Source organism: Coenobita brevimanus, chromosome 26 (assembly GCF_032717465.1).
Source record: "Coenobita brevimanus isolate Jiangsu-jjx chromosome 26, ASM3271746v2, whole genome shotgun sequence".
In the NCBI taxonomy this organism is placed as follows: Eukaryota; Metazoa; Arthropoda; class Malacostraca; order Decapoda; family Coenobitidae; genus Coenobita; species Coenobita brevimanus.
Window position 1 is genome coordinate 45637452 of NC_136979.1, and position 13348 is coordinate 45650799.

A 13348-nucleotide genomic window follows, 5' to 3' on the forward strand; every position below is an offset into this window, starting at 1 on the left:
TTCAAGGTACATCGAGTCCTCTTTTTCTGGTGGTTTCCCTCACATGTTGCGTTAGGAAAAACTCTTGCACGAGATCCAGGAGCTTTTGGTCCCAACAGCTTTCTTGGTTAATTATACCTACAGTATTCCAATTTATACTTGTATTAAAATCCCCAGTTAGTATAATTCTTTCTGATTTCTCTTCCATTTTATGTAGTAATGATCTTAAACTCTGAACTGTACTCTCTGCCAGGTCCTCATATTCGTCTCTTTCCCATGTGTTTGATCTGGGTGGCATGTACAAATTGGCTACAATTACTTTCCCTTCAGATGTGTTGATCTCTACTGCAATCAGTTCTACTTGTGATGGTATATCTAGTTTTATTTCATTGACTTTTAGATTTTTCTTAGTTAATATTATAATTCCTCCCCCTTTTTTTAAATTTCTGTCTCTTCTCCATATATTGTATTCCTCTAAGTTTAGTATGTCACTGGATATCCTTGGTGTTAATTTTGTTTCGGTTAGGCATATTATTTGTGGTTCATTTTCTCAGACATAATCATTCATCTCTAGTAATTTAGATACCATTCCATCCACATTTGAGTACATCAATTTATCATCTTGTTTATATACTTGTCATGACATAGTTCTACTACCTTCCTCCTTTTTATTCCCTCCTGTTTGTGTACCACTTTCGTACCTGCAATCCTATTACAGTACTTTGCAAAAAAAAAATGTGTTCTTCTCTTCTGATCTTCCCTCATTTTTTGTTTTTGCTTCCTCCCTCTTCTCTTTCAGTAATTCCAGTTCCTCTTGTGTTAGGCATCTTTTTATCCATACATTTTTGAACTCCTCTTTTTCCATAAGATTCTTTGCATTTTTTAATATCTCCTCCACAGTGTTTACACTCTGGAAAGTCACCTTTAGAGGTCTTGTCTTGCTTTTCTCGTATTTCCCTAACCTTTTGTGTTCCTCTATGTCTTTACTACAGATTTCCTCTGATACTTCTTTCAGTAAGCTCATTACATTTGCCATCTCCTTTTTGTCTCTTGTGATCTTGTTTTTTACATCTTCCTCTTCTATACCAGTGATTACTATAGATTTGTTTATATCTACTGAATCTCTTGACTAACTTTGGATTGTTTTGGATTATTCTTTTCACTTCCTGTTTAATGCTTTTTTCCTCCACTCTTGTTTCTAAGTCTTTCTTTACTTTCACCATTTCAGCATACGTGGTTTCCACATAATTTTTGTAGCTTTGCACAGCTTCATTCACCTGTGTTATCTTCTCCTCAATATCACTGATCTGGTCTATCAGACTGCTTACTTGCCTAATTGTCTCTGTATCATTTTTGAACTCATCCATAACACTCTCGTGATTGACTACTGTACTTGCCATTTCACTCATTTTCTTCCTAAGTGTACTCAATTCCACTGTTAATTCACTGATGGTTGTGTCTTTCTTGTTGGCCTCCCTTCCTAGTTTTTCTATTTCTTCCTTTTGCAAGTGCATCTGCTTCTTTATTTCATCAATTTCATTTTTGAAAGCCATTTCCAGTTTGTGTACACGTTCAACCAGTCTATTGTGAGTCTCCACTTCAATCAGTTCTGGGTAGAAATCATCATCTTGCTTTCTACCTTTATCCGTTTTCTTCTCCAAATTTGCTTTACTAAAGTATGTGTCCATTTCGCAATACTAAAAGCACAGAGTACATGTATTTACATTCCCCGTGCAGCTGTAGTCTAAACAAACCTCAGCTGACTAAGCGCTTTCTTTCGCCTCTCGGTTCTCTTTTCTGTTTGAACAAGTCTTGTTTAAACTTTTTTTTTTTTTTTCTTTAATAATGAAAAATCATTTAGTCTAACCTGGTACAGAGCTTGACTCATATAAAGATACTAATTTAGGGAATGCCACTGGCCATGCTGGCTTTGTATGGAGCGCTGACATCGCACGTCTGCCCTCTCTGACTCCCAGTGTGTGTACACCTATGTCTGCATGTTGCACTATACAGTAATATCCACCCATGGTGTACACCTACATCCACATGTTGCAATATAATATCACCCACGGTGTACACCTACGTCTGCATGTTGCACTATAATATCCATCCACGGTGTGCACCTACGTCTGCATGTTGCATGACAATACGTGCCTCCACTTGCTTCAATGCCATCATCGGCTGCAAATCAAACACATCCTCCGTGCCTCATGCATCTCAGGGCACAGGTTAGTCAACAGACTATAGTGAAACAGAGCTCCAGCTCTCCCTATCACCAGCATTCACATTCCCCTTAGGGGTACCATCTTGATTGGTTGGTGCTACAGCCCACTCCCTGCAGAGATCGAGCAGCCATTAGGTGACTAAGGATGATGCATGCAAGCTAGCTGGAGCCTTTATAAATAAAACTATGATTTAAACCTTCATCATGCCCATATTATTGTACCTATTTTCTGCCGCCCCACCCTTTTTTGGCTCATCTTGTACAGAATTTGACGAAATGCTGCATGATGTACATCACACTTTATCACAGGGTGTACACATCCTGCCATGCCCCAACCACAGTCTGACTATCCTGTCCACCCTATCCATTTTTTTCAGATTTGTTGAATACAGTAATCCCTGTAAGACCCGGACGCCCAAGTCCTGTACATTTTGGGCTCGGGTCCTCAGACACCAAAAATGGCCAAAAAACGTAAATGAAAGAAAAAAAAAAAAGTTTTCATCCCTACTTAGAATTTGCCGCGCAGTGATGAAAAGCTGTGTTTTGGCTCGTAGTTCCTCCGACGTTTGCTAGAGCGCTCCTGCATCCTCCTCATTTCCTGCCTACCTACTGTCGTGACTGCATGCTAGTTGCTATGGCTGCCCATGTGCTCACTTTTGTGGTGGTGCCCTACCTGCTGCAGGCCCTGCTGTTCCTCCGCTGCCTCTTGTGTGTGTGACAATGGCCCAGCCACCTGAGCAGAGGAAATGAGTGGTTCTGACTTTGGAGAAGAAGAGGGAGATATTGGAGAAGGTGGATGCAGGATGGTCGACTTCCTGCATCCTCTGTGAATTCAACCTGGCCTGCTCTACCTTGTTCAATATCAAGATATCCCGGGACAAACTCAACCAGTACACAGCAGACTTCACATCGAAGACCAACTGCAACAGAGGAAGATTATGTACCCTCCCAGGTTTGCAGAAGTTGACCGCTCCACTCTGATTTAGTATCAACAACGTGCTGCTGGTGTGTTGGTGCATGATACGGAGCTGAAGGCTGTTGCTGAGAAGTCTGCAAAGTTACACGACACCCCAGACTCCAAGGCATCTGAAGGGTGGCTCCTCACTTTCAGACTACAGTATGACGTGGTCTTACCAACCGCAAGGGCCATGGTGAAGCTTTGGATGCCAACGAGGAGGGAGTAGAAGAGGTTTGGCAGAAGGTGATGGGCTTGATCAACAGGGAGGGCCTCACTCTTGGTCAAGTCTACAACGCTGACAAAACTGGTCTCTTCTATCGCTTGCTGCCCACGAACACCCTAGGAGAGGAGACAGAGAAGTGTGTACCTGGATGCAAGCTCTCCAAGCAATGGATGTCTGCTCTGTGTTGTGCCAATGATAATGGCACGCACCAGCTCAAACCCATGTTTGTTGGCCATGCAAAGCAGCCTCGGTGCCTTCGTGGGTTGATGGATATCCTTCCTGTTGTTTGGTACCATTCTGTGAAGGCTTGGTTCACAGCCAAGATCTTCAAAGACTTGTTTCACCAGCATTTCGTCAAGGAGGTCATCCTTTATCAGACGAACACTCCGAGAATCCCACACAGCCAGGTAAAGGCTCTCCTTCTTCTGGACAATGCACCTGTGTGCATCTGTCCAACAAGAAGTTAGTGGCTGAGAATGGCCGCATTAAGTGCTTGTTCTTGCCACCTAATACCACTGCTTTCATCCAACCAATGGACCAAGGAGTGATCATGGCAACAAAGAGGCTGTACCATCGGAAGTTCCTGGATGAGGTGAAGGTTGTTCTCGAGGACAAGGACGAGCGCAGGGAGGGATGGGACACACAAGGCCAGTGGACTGGAAAACTGCTGCTACTACCTCAAGTCAGCCATCTACAACTGGGCCAGTACATGAAGGGAAGTCCCTGTCAAGACTCTGGAAAGTGGTTGGTCTTGTCTGCTTCTCGGAGCCGATATGGTGCACGATTTTCTAGGTTTTGATGCAGATGACTTCCACACACGTTTTCGTGTGGCTGGCGATGAGGTGGATGTGGATGAAGTGCGTGAGAGGTTGGATGACAATGAGGGCGATCCTGGGTATTACATCGTGTCTGATATCGAGATCACACCTTCAGTTGTGGGTACAAGTACCCAGCTGGAAGATTCCGATGAGGACAGCGAGGATGATGTGGACTCCTCTAAGCGTGCCACTACTTCAGCCATCCCTAAGCTGAGTGCACTCCGGTAGCACGTCTAGTTCATTCTGGACTACCTTGAACACCCGGACTGCGACAGGGAGATGGGACCCCTGGGACTTGCGAAGGAAGTGCACGCTTTTAGGCAGTGCATCATCAATTGCCAGAATCACCGTTCCGTACGTCAATCAACCATTGACACCTTCTTCAGGCAAGTGACCCCTGCTGTGCCCAGCCCTGGCTCTACACCACTGCCTCACTAAGACATGCCTTTCACCTCCAAGCCACAGCCTAGCATATTGGCCACGGCAGTCTCTCCACTGAATGTGAGTTTGCAGTTATCTTCAGAGTCATCTGCAGTGGGTAGCCCATCACCACGTAACAACAACACACTCCTTGGCCACCTGCAACATATATTATCTGGCTCTGACAGTGAATCAATTGCAAAAACTCGCCACTAGACCACATGGGAATTTACAGTGTTTTGCATTGTTAAGAAATTAGAATTCAGAGTGCAAAGTGAAGAAAAGAATGTGCAGTTTTAAGAAATTAGAATTCACAGTGCAATGGATTAAGTGCAGCGCAACAGTGGATTACTATATGGGCTTCAGGTGCATCTTCACCACTGTCAGAGCCTGAGAGGAGGCGGGTTAATCTGCGACGGCCACGGACGTGTCGTAAGTACCTTGTGCACTGCTAAATATATTCCATACTCGCTTCTGATTTCTCATTCTCTGGTTCCTTTTCATTTATTTCAGGGTTTCTGGCCCTTATTTGTGTGCATAGGGTCTTCAATAGGTGCTGTGCATGTCCGGTAGGGAGTTAGGCTATTTAGGTGGCTTTCAAAGTTATGTTGGGCTGGAGTCCAAAAGTACCTGTCCAGGGGCATTTTTCTCAAGTCCCAGACATGCCTTTGGCTCTGTTACATCGCTGGAGGGATTACTGTATAATAATTTCTTGACAGCCACAAAACCAGTACAAGGCATCAGAACTTACATGAGGCTAACCTCTTTACATTGGTAGAATACTTGGGCAGAGGTGTTGGAGAGAGGCACCTGTGCACGCTGGCACTGACAGGGCTGGGCGGCTCTGCTGCCTGTTTATGCAAACACCCCTCAACTCTTATCCTCTGAAGATAGAATGGTTGACTGTAGGAGGGTAGGGAAACTTGAACCTGCAGTCTATTGGATTCACATTCAGAGGAATATGATGATGATTATGCCACTGATGCTGCCAGAAGTGCTGATGGTTTAGCAGTCATACTGGATTAGGGATTTTTTTTTTTTTTTTAACTGTATTTTTTAAATCTAGAACCCCAACACACACTAGCTCCAACAGGTATTAAGCAGGAGGGTGATGATTATATTTATAAATCTAGCTTGTGATGTCCCAAGATTGATCTGTTACCATTAAAGTATCTGATAATTCTGACAAGTGTTACAAGTAAGTGCTATATTGCATCCTCTGAACTAAGTTTACCAACATGGGGTGGAAACACTGGGCAGTATGCAATGGGGAACTTTCAGCGCATCGTCTGCTACCAAATTCGGTCCTGCGGCAGCTCTTTCACAGATACCTATCTATCTATCTATATACCTAGGCTGCTTCCCCTAAGGAAAAGGAGGTAGCCGAGACAGGACGACACACTCCCCATTTACTCATCCATTCAAACACATTCATTCGCATCTTAGCCCCAAAGGGGAAAAGGGACAGATCCTCCCCGCACCACACCGCACAAGGGTCAACTGCACAGTGCAATCCGTGACATCCGCAGCAGGGCCCGACAACAGAGCTGGTTTACCCCTGCCACATCATAACAGACCTATCCCCTTACCTGCATCTGACCTGACTAGCTGATCAGACCAAATGCGGGAGAATATCCCCTCAGGGCTGTGTCATCATTTATTCATTCACAATTTCTCTCAATTTATTTCTGTCATGCACAGCCACTCTTCCTTGCTCAACAGCCATCCCTGTCACATCCAGTGCTCTCTTCATACTGTCTATCCATCCTATTCATGGTCTCCCTCTCAGCCTTGCACCTCTCACATCAGATCTAGTTATCTTTTTCACCAATCGCTAATTATCCATTCTCTCCATATGCCCAAACCATCACAACACCCTCTGCTCAACTCTACCAGCCATCTCCCGAACAACTCCAGTTCTCTTTTGCACTTCATCATTTCGCACTCGATCCATACGCGTCACTCCACACATACTCCTCAGACACCTCATCTCCATTATATTCAAACTTTTCCTCTCTGCTACACCCACATTCCGTGTTTCAGCCCCATATAATGCAGTCGGTACCACAACACCCTCATACAGCCTTCTCTTTACATCCATTCTAAGCGAACGACATCTAAACACCTCTTTCATTCCTCCCAGCACCTTTCCTACTTCATTCATTCTAAACTTCACTTCTGCATCTATTCTTCCATCCCCAGCAACATGTGACCCTAAATATTTAAAACAATCTACCTCCTCAAGCAACTCACCATTCAAAACTATATTCATCCCCCTACCATCTACTAACCTTGTACACTTCATCACTTTACTCTTATTCTCATTTACTTTCAATTTCCTCCTTTCACACACCCTTCCAAACTCCTCTTCCAACTGTCTCAATCTCTCCTCTGAATCAGCCACCAGTGCAGTATCATTTGCAAATAGCAGCTGCTTCAGATTCCACTCTCCACCATCAACATTCACCAGACTCAGACCTCCACCTAAAACTCTTTCATTCACCTCCCTTACAACACCATCCATATAAATATTAAACAACCAAGGCGACATCACACATCCCTGTCGCAGCCTCACTCTCACAGGAAACCAGTCACTCACAGCATTTCCCACTCTTACACACGCTGTACTATTTACATAAAAACTCTTCATCCCTTTTAGTAACCTACCATCAAGTCCATACAGTCTTAAAACAGTCCACAAAGCCTCCCTATCAATTCTATCATACGCATTCTCTAAATCCATGAATGGACATAACACATCCTTGCCTTTCGCTAAATACTTTTCACACACTTGTCTCGCAGCAAACACCTGATCCACGCATCCTCTCCCTCTCCTAAAGCCACACTGCTCATCACCAATCACTCCCTCTGTCCCCTCTCTAACTCTCATAATTAACACTCTACCATACACGTTACCTACAACACTCAAGAGACTTATACCCCTAAAGCTAGTACATTCATACTTATCACCCTTGCCTTTATACAACGGGACCACACAAGCACTTGCCCAGTCAATTGGCACCATACCTTTCACAAAGCAAACATTCAACAATCTTACTAACCAGTCAACAATAGTCACTCCACTACCCTTCAGGCATTCCACAGCACACCCAACCATACCCGCAGCTTTTCTTGTTTTTATCTCCTTTACTGCCTTTTCCACTTCCTCCTTCGTGATCAAAGAATCATTCAACTCTCCCAGCACATTTATTCCTTGCACCCTTCCATCCGCCACAATCTCAGCCACCCTTTCCTCCTCTACATTTAACAATTTTCAAAATACTCTGCCCATCTCTTCCTTACTGCATCCATCTCAATTAACATCCTTCCATCCTCTGCTTTTATTCGCTCTTCCTTCCCAGACTCTCCCTTTCGCACCCTTTTCACCTTCTTCCAGAACATTTCCTTATTCTGTTGAAAATTCTCAGTCAGCCGCCTACCCCACCTCTCATCTGCTGCCACTTTAGCATCACGCACAGCCCTTCTCGCCCTATTCCTCTTTTCCTTATACCTCTCATATGACAGCTCATCCTTCCTCTGCAGCCACACTTCATATGCACATCTCTTCAATGCCACAGCCATATAAGCTTAATTCCTCGCACCACCATTCACTTCCTTTTCTTACACCACCACCCACACGTCTCACACCACACACCTCTTCTGCATGCCCCACCACAGCACTCATAAACAACTGCCATTCCTCCTCCACACTGCCATTTTCCTGATCTTTCACTGCGTTCCACTCATCTTTCAATTTCTCCTGATACTCTATCATTTTCTCTCTTTTATCCAACTCACTCACTTTCAAAACCTCCCTGCCACACCTAACCCTCTTAGCTCTCACCCATCTCTTACCTACTCTTAACTTTCCCTCCACCAAGCAGTTGTCAGACATACCTCCACCCTCCCCTCTCAGAACTCTCACATCCAACAATCTTCCTATTACATTCCTGGACACAACCACATAGTCCACCAAAGCTCTATCAACAACCCTTCCACCCTCCTGTCTCACCCATGTATACTTATAAATATCTTTCTTCTCAAACAGCGTATTTCCAATCACCATCTCTCACTCAATGCACATCCCTATCATTCATTCCCCATTTTCATTTCTTCCAGGCACACCATGCATACCAACTACACCTTCAACTGCTACATTTCCCACTCTAGCATTCAGATCTCCCATCGTTACCACATTCACATTCGCTCCAAAACTCTGCAGACACTCATCAACATCATTCCAAAAAGACTCCCTCTCTTCCTCATCCCTTTCACTACTAGGCCCATATGCACTCACAAACACCCACAACTCACATTCAAATTTCGCTTTCACCTACATCAGTCTCGATGACACCTCCTTCCATTCAATCACACACTGCTGTACTTCTGGCCTCACTATCAAGGCCACACCTTCCCTTGCCCTTCCTCTATCAGCACCTGACAATCTTCTATTCACACTTCCAAACATAGACTCACCCTTCCCTTTCATCTTCGTTTCACTCAAAGCTAACACATCCAACTTTCTTCTCACAAACATTCTCCCAATCTCCTCCCTTTTAGCCTCAACCGTACTACATCCACGCACATTCATAGATAAAATGCAGCATAGTGCCCCCTGGAACACCCAGCCACCCCCACAAGGAATACAACTTAGTGCCCCCATGAACTCCCGGACATCTCCACAAGGAGCCCACGGAGGATCAGCAGCAGCGCGACAGGACTTGGTGCGACAACGGCCTAAGTCAGCCCGGGCCGCGCGCCCCTATGACCCGGAGCCCGCCCGCCGTTACCATAGCAGGAATACCGCACTACATTCTGGGCGAGCCTTCACCAACCAGCTAAGGAGTGGAGCTGCCTATCCAGCTCCTGCCAGCACCCCAAAGGAGACGGCCAGTAGCCACTCCCCCCTTCATCAGGAGACGGCCAGTAGCCTCTTTGAAGGTGTCTTCCTCTTTGAGATGGCCAGTAGCCACTCCCCCCTCGCTAAGGAAGCGGCCAGTAGCCGTCCTGAGGGTAATAAGGAAACGGCCAGTAGCCGCTCCCGCCTTCGCCAAAAGACGACCTGTGGTCACTCCGAAGGTGTCCTTCCGGAGACGGCCGGTAGCCGCTCCAAACCCCTCCTGCAGGAGTCGGCCTGTAGCCGCTCCCACCTTCATCAGACTGCCTGTAGCCACTCCGAAGGTGTTACCCCTGAGACGGCTGGTAGTCACTCGCCCCTCGCTAAGGAGACGGCCGGTAGTCCCTCGCCCCTCACTAAGGAGACGGCCGGTAGCCCCTCGCCCCTTGCTAAGTAGACGGCCGGTAGCTACTTCCTCCTTCGTCAGACGGCCAGTAACTGCTCCGAAGGTGTTCCCCCCGAGTCGGCCTGTAGCTGCTCTACACCCCTCCTGCAGGAGTCGGCCTGTAGCCGCTCTACACCCCTCCTGCAGGAGTTGGCCTGTAGCCGCTCCCGTCTTCGTCAGACGGCCTGTAGCCGTTCCGAAGGTGTCCCTGGGTTTGCTGGCAGTCACTCACCCTCCCCGGCCAATAGCCGGGCCTTGGCGGCTTGTAGCCTCGCCCCTAGGAAGCCATGGCCAGCAGCAGGGCCCTACGGCAGGAAGTGGCTGAGAGCCGCCCCACCGCCTAAGCTTGACGCCTGTTCCCCGACCCCCAGCACAGAGGGCGTAGAGGAGTATTGGAGAGGCCCTGTAGTCTCCCCCGGCCTCTGCTCCCTATGACTGGCTCTGGAGGAGACCCACCTGACAGACCCTGATGCAGACCAGTGCCGCAGCCCCCTACTGTTGGCGCCGCCCAGCCCTTGGGACCGCAGTCCTCGTGAACCCCAGACCTTCCCCAGAACGCCCAAGCGGGAACTCCCTATACCTTGACAGCGGAGGACCTCCTCCTCCGTCAGGAGCCTGAATGACCGGTTCAGGCAATTGTTCAGCCCCAGTCCTGACAGCCGCACTCCTGTCCCCAGCCCTGAGAGTATGGGCCCCTTCGCCACCCACAGCCCCAGACAAGAGCAGATGCCCCTGCGCGTGATCCCGTGCCCCCTGAGCATGAAGTCTGGTGGTGCCCAGCCCCGTCAGCAGCGGAGCTGTGTTGCCCCTCAGCCGCACCCTTGGTGCCAGATGAACCATAGTGACTGTGCCTGTGCAAAAATAGTGATTGTGCAGTGACGATGCGGAATAGTGAATAGGAGCCCCCCAAAACTCCTGAAAGTTGCCAGTGTTCGCCAGATCACTAAACGGAGTGGGGTCACTACCCGCTCAGAGATGGTGTACCTTCCTTTAAAAAAATTCCTATCGGGATTATTACTCACGCATAAAGCATTATACTGTACCAGTATTATAATTGTCTTAGATATTTTACTGATGCTCTAAATGAGATTTATGCCAAAAAGTTCTCCACAAAGTTTATTAAAAGCCATGAAAGCTTATTGTGTGTTTTTGCATTCAGCACATTTTTACCAAGTTTTATGAATCTCAGTTGTTCGAAAAATTTATCATATTTTCCAAAGACCGTATTCTTTCATTTGGCAAATCCTGACATGATTCTATCTGTTGTATACACTTAATAATAGTAAGAACTGTACAGCCAAAATCTTACGTGACCAAGATCAGCGACCCTAGTTTTAAAAGGCACCTTATTCCTCTTGCTTTGAGAAAATGTCTCAGTTCTGCTACAGTCTATTTTTCCACATATACTTTAGCTGCGCAGTCAACCATGGCACTGTATTTTATGGATTTATCGGCTGATTTCAAAAGGCTCAGGCATCAGGAGTGGTGTATACTCATCATCAGCGCTGCCCTGGGGCCCCTGGCGGCGGGAACACAAACTACACGCCTCCATATGAGCTCAGTGAGTTCATATGATCTTCGATTGTTTCAGCACCATATTTTCTTCATTTGTTATGTAAGATGCAATATCGTTATATTCATTTACCATTTTTCCTAACAGAAGTACATTCCATCCATCCATCCATTGCCAGACGCCATGTATCCCAATCGGGGTGGTCAAGGGCTTAGAGTTAACTGTTTTACAGGGAGGGGCACTAATCCTCCACCAACCCCACCTAAAAACACGACAGTGTTCAATACTCAGGCAAAATAATACTCGCATGTAGGCTGTCCCTAAACTGAGATGGATGCAACCTTAAGTTTCTATTATATTTTGAAAACGAAGCCATTTCTTCCCCAATATTATATGCAGATGAATCAATAAATATCCTATTTTCAGTTCAGTAACACAAAAATTGTATAACAGAGGGTAATTCAAGTTGACCCCACTTTTGCACTTTACATTAAGTAATCTGGCGAGAGGTGGCATCTTTTGCCAGTTTGTGGGGGCTCCTATTGACAGTGATAGACCAAAGTGTTTGAAAGAATAAGAGACACAGTGAACTACTATACAGTAAAAAGATAAACACCAAAGCAGTGGAGTGAGTGACAGTAATTGATCAAAAGCAACCTACTAGTAGAAAACAACAAAGGGAACATGCTACCATAAGACTCTACCTCATACTACCATAATCACAATCAGACCCCAGTGCCTTACTCCCCCCCCCCCAGTGAGAAATAGCTCTAGCCTCTCCACTCGCTTACAGACCCTGGACTATACCAATTTAGAATATTCCGCCTCAAGTGTTGTTTTCACTGTATTCCCAAAATGGTATTGTTATGCGGGGTGTTTTTAGCTCTACTTCTCGCACTAAAAACGCCTGCAACCGAGTGGGGTCCCTTTTCCGGACCAGAAATAAAACACTTACAAAGGAACAGGGCATAAAAACTAGACAGCACACCATAACACATCTATTGGCTTATTTCAATACACTGTTACAATAAAAACAAAGAGTTACAGGATATGATGGAGACAGGTTTACAGAGTTAGCTTCCCAATAATATGTATTACACACAGCACAGGCAGAGAGTAGAGTTCTGCAATTATATCTCGGTGGTGAGTTGTAAGTTATATATACCCGTATTGTGTCTACAGGCAGAATTAATATTTAATAGTCTCAACCAGATGCACTAGGGGTAGAGAGGGCCAGGGGTCGAGAGAGTGAATATTACTATAATTGATCAGAGTGCGAGTCGCGACACTCGGGATAGTTACTTAGGGCCGTTTTCACAGTCGTCCCCAATGCAGTCCCCAACAGCCTACCCGCCTCCGAACGCACGTTTTCGTTTTCACAGTTGCTCCCAACCAGCCTACCCGCCTCCGAATGCACGTTTTCGTTTTCACAGTCACCCCCAACCAGCCTTCCGAGGCCTCTGTTGGGGACGGCATTTGGGACGGCCCGAACAAATTACTGGAACATTCATGGGGGAACTGCAGCCTCCCCAACAGACAGTCCCGAAAGTAAAAAAGTAAAAGAAAAAATTACATGTTTCATATTTTCATTATCATTTCAATATTATATACCCAATATAATATTTCTGGGTAAAAAACACACCCAAAATTGACAAAAAATATATGTTTGTGTATTTTTATAAGACTTCCTACTACGTATCCGAATACTATCCTTTCGCAGACAGGTGGAAGCTCCACAACAAATGGACCCGAAAGAAATACGAGAATCGTTGTCTAATGCATATTTTCATGAAAATTCTAATATCTGATGCCCGATGTAGAAGTTGATATAGCTAACACCCCGTTCAGAAAAGAAAATGTTCATGTATTATTAGTATATCCGTTAATAAACCATACCATCACTCATTAAACGTTATATATGTTGCTTCATG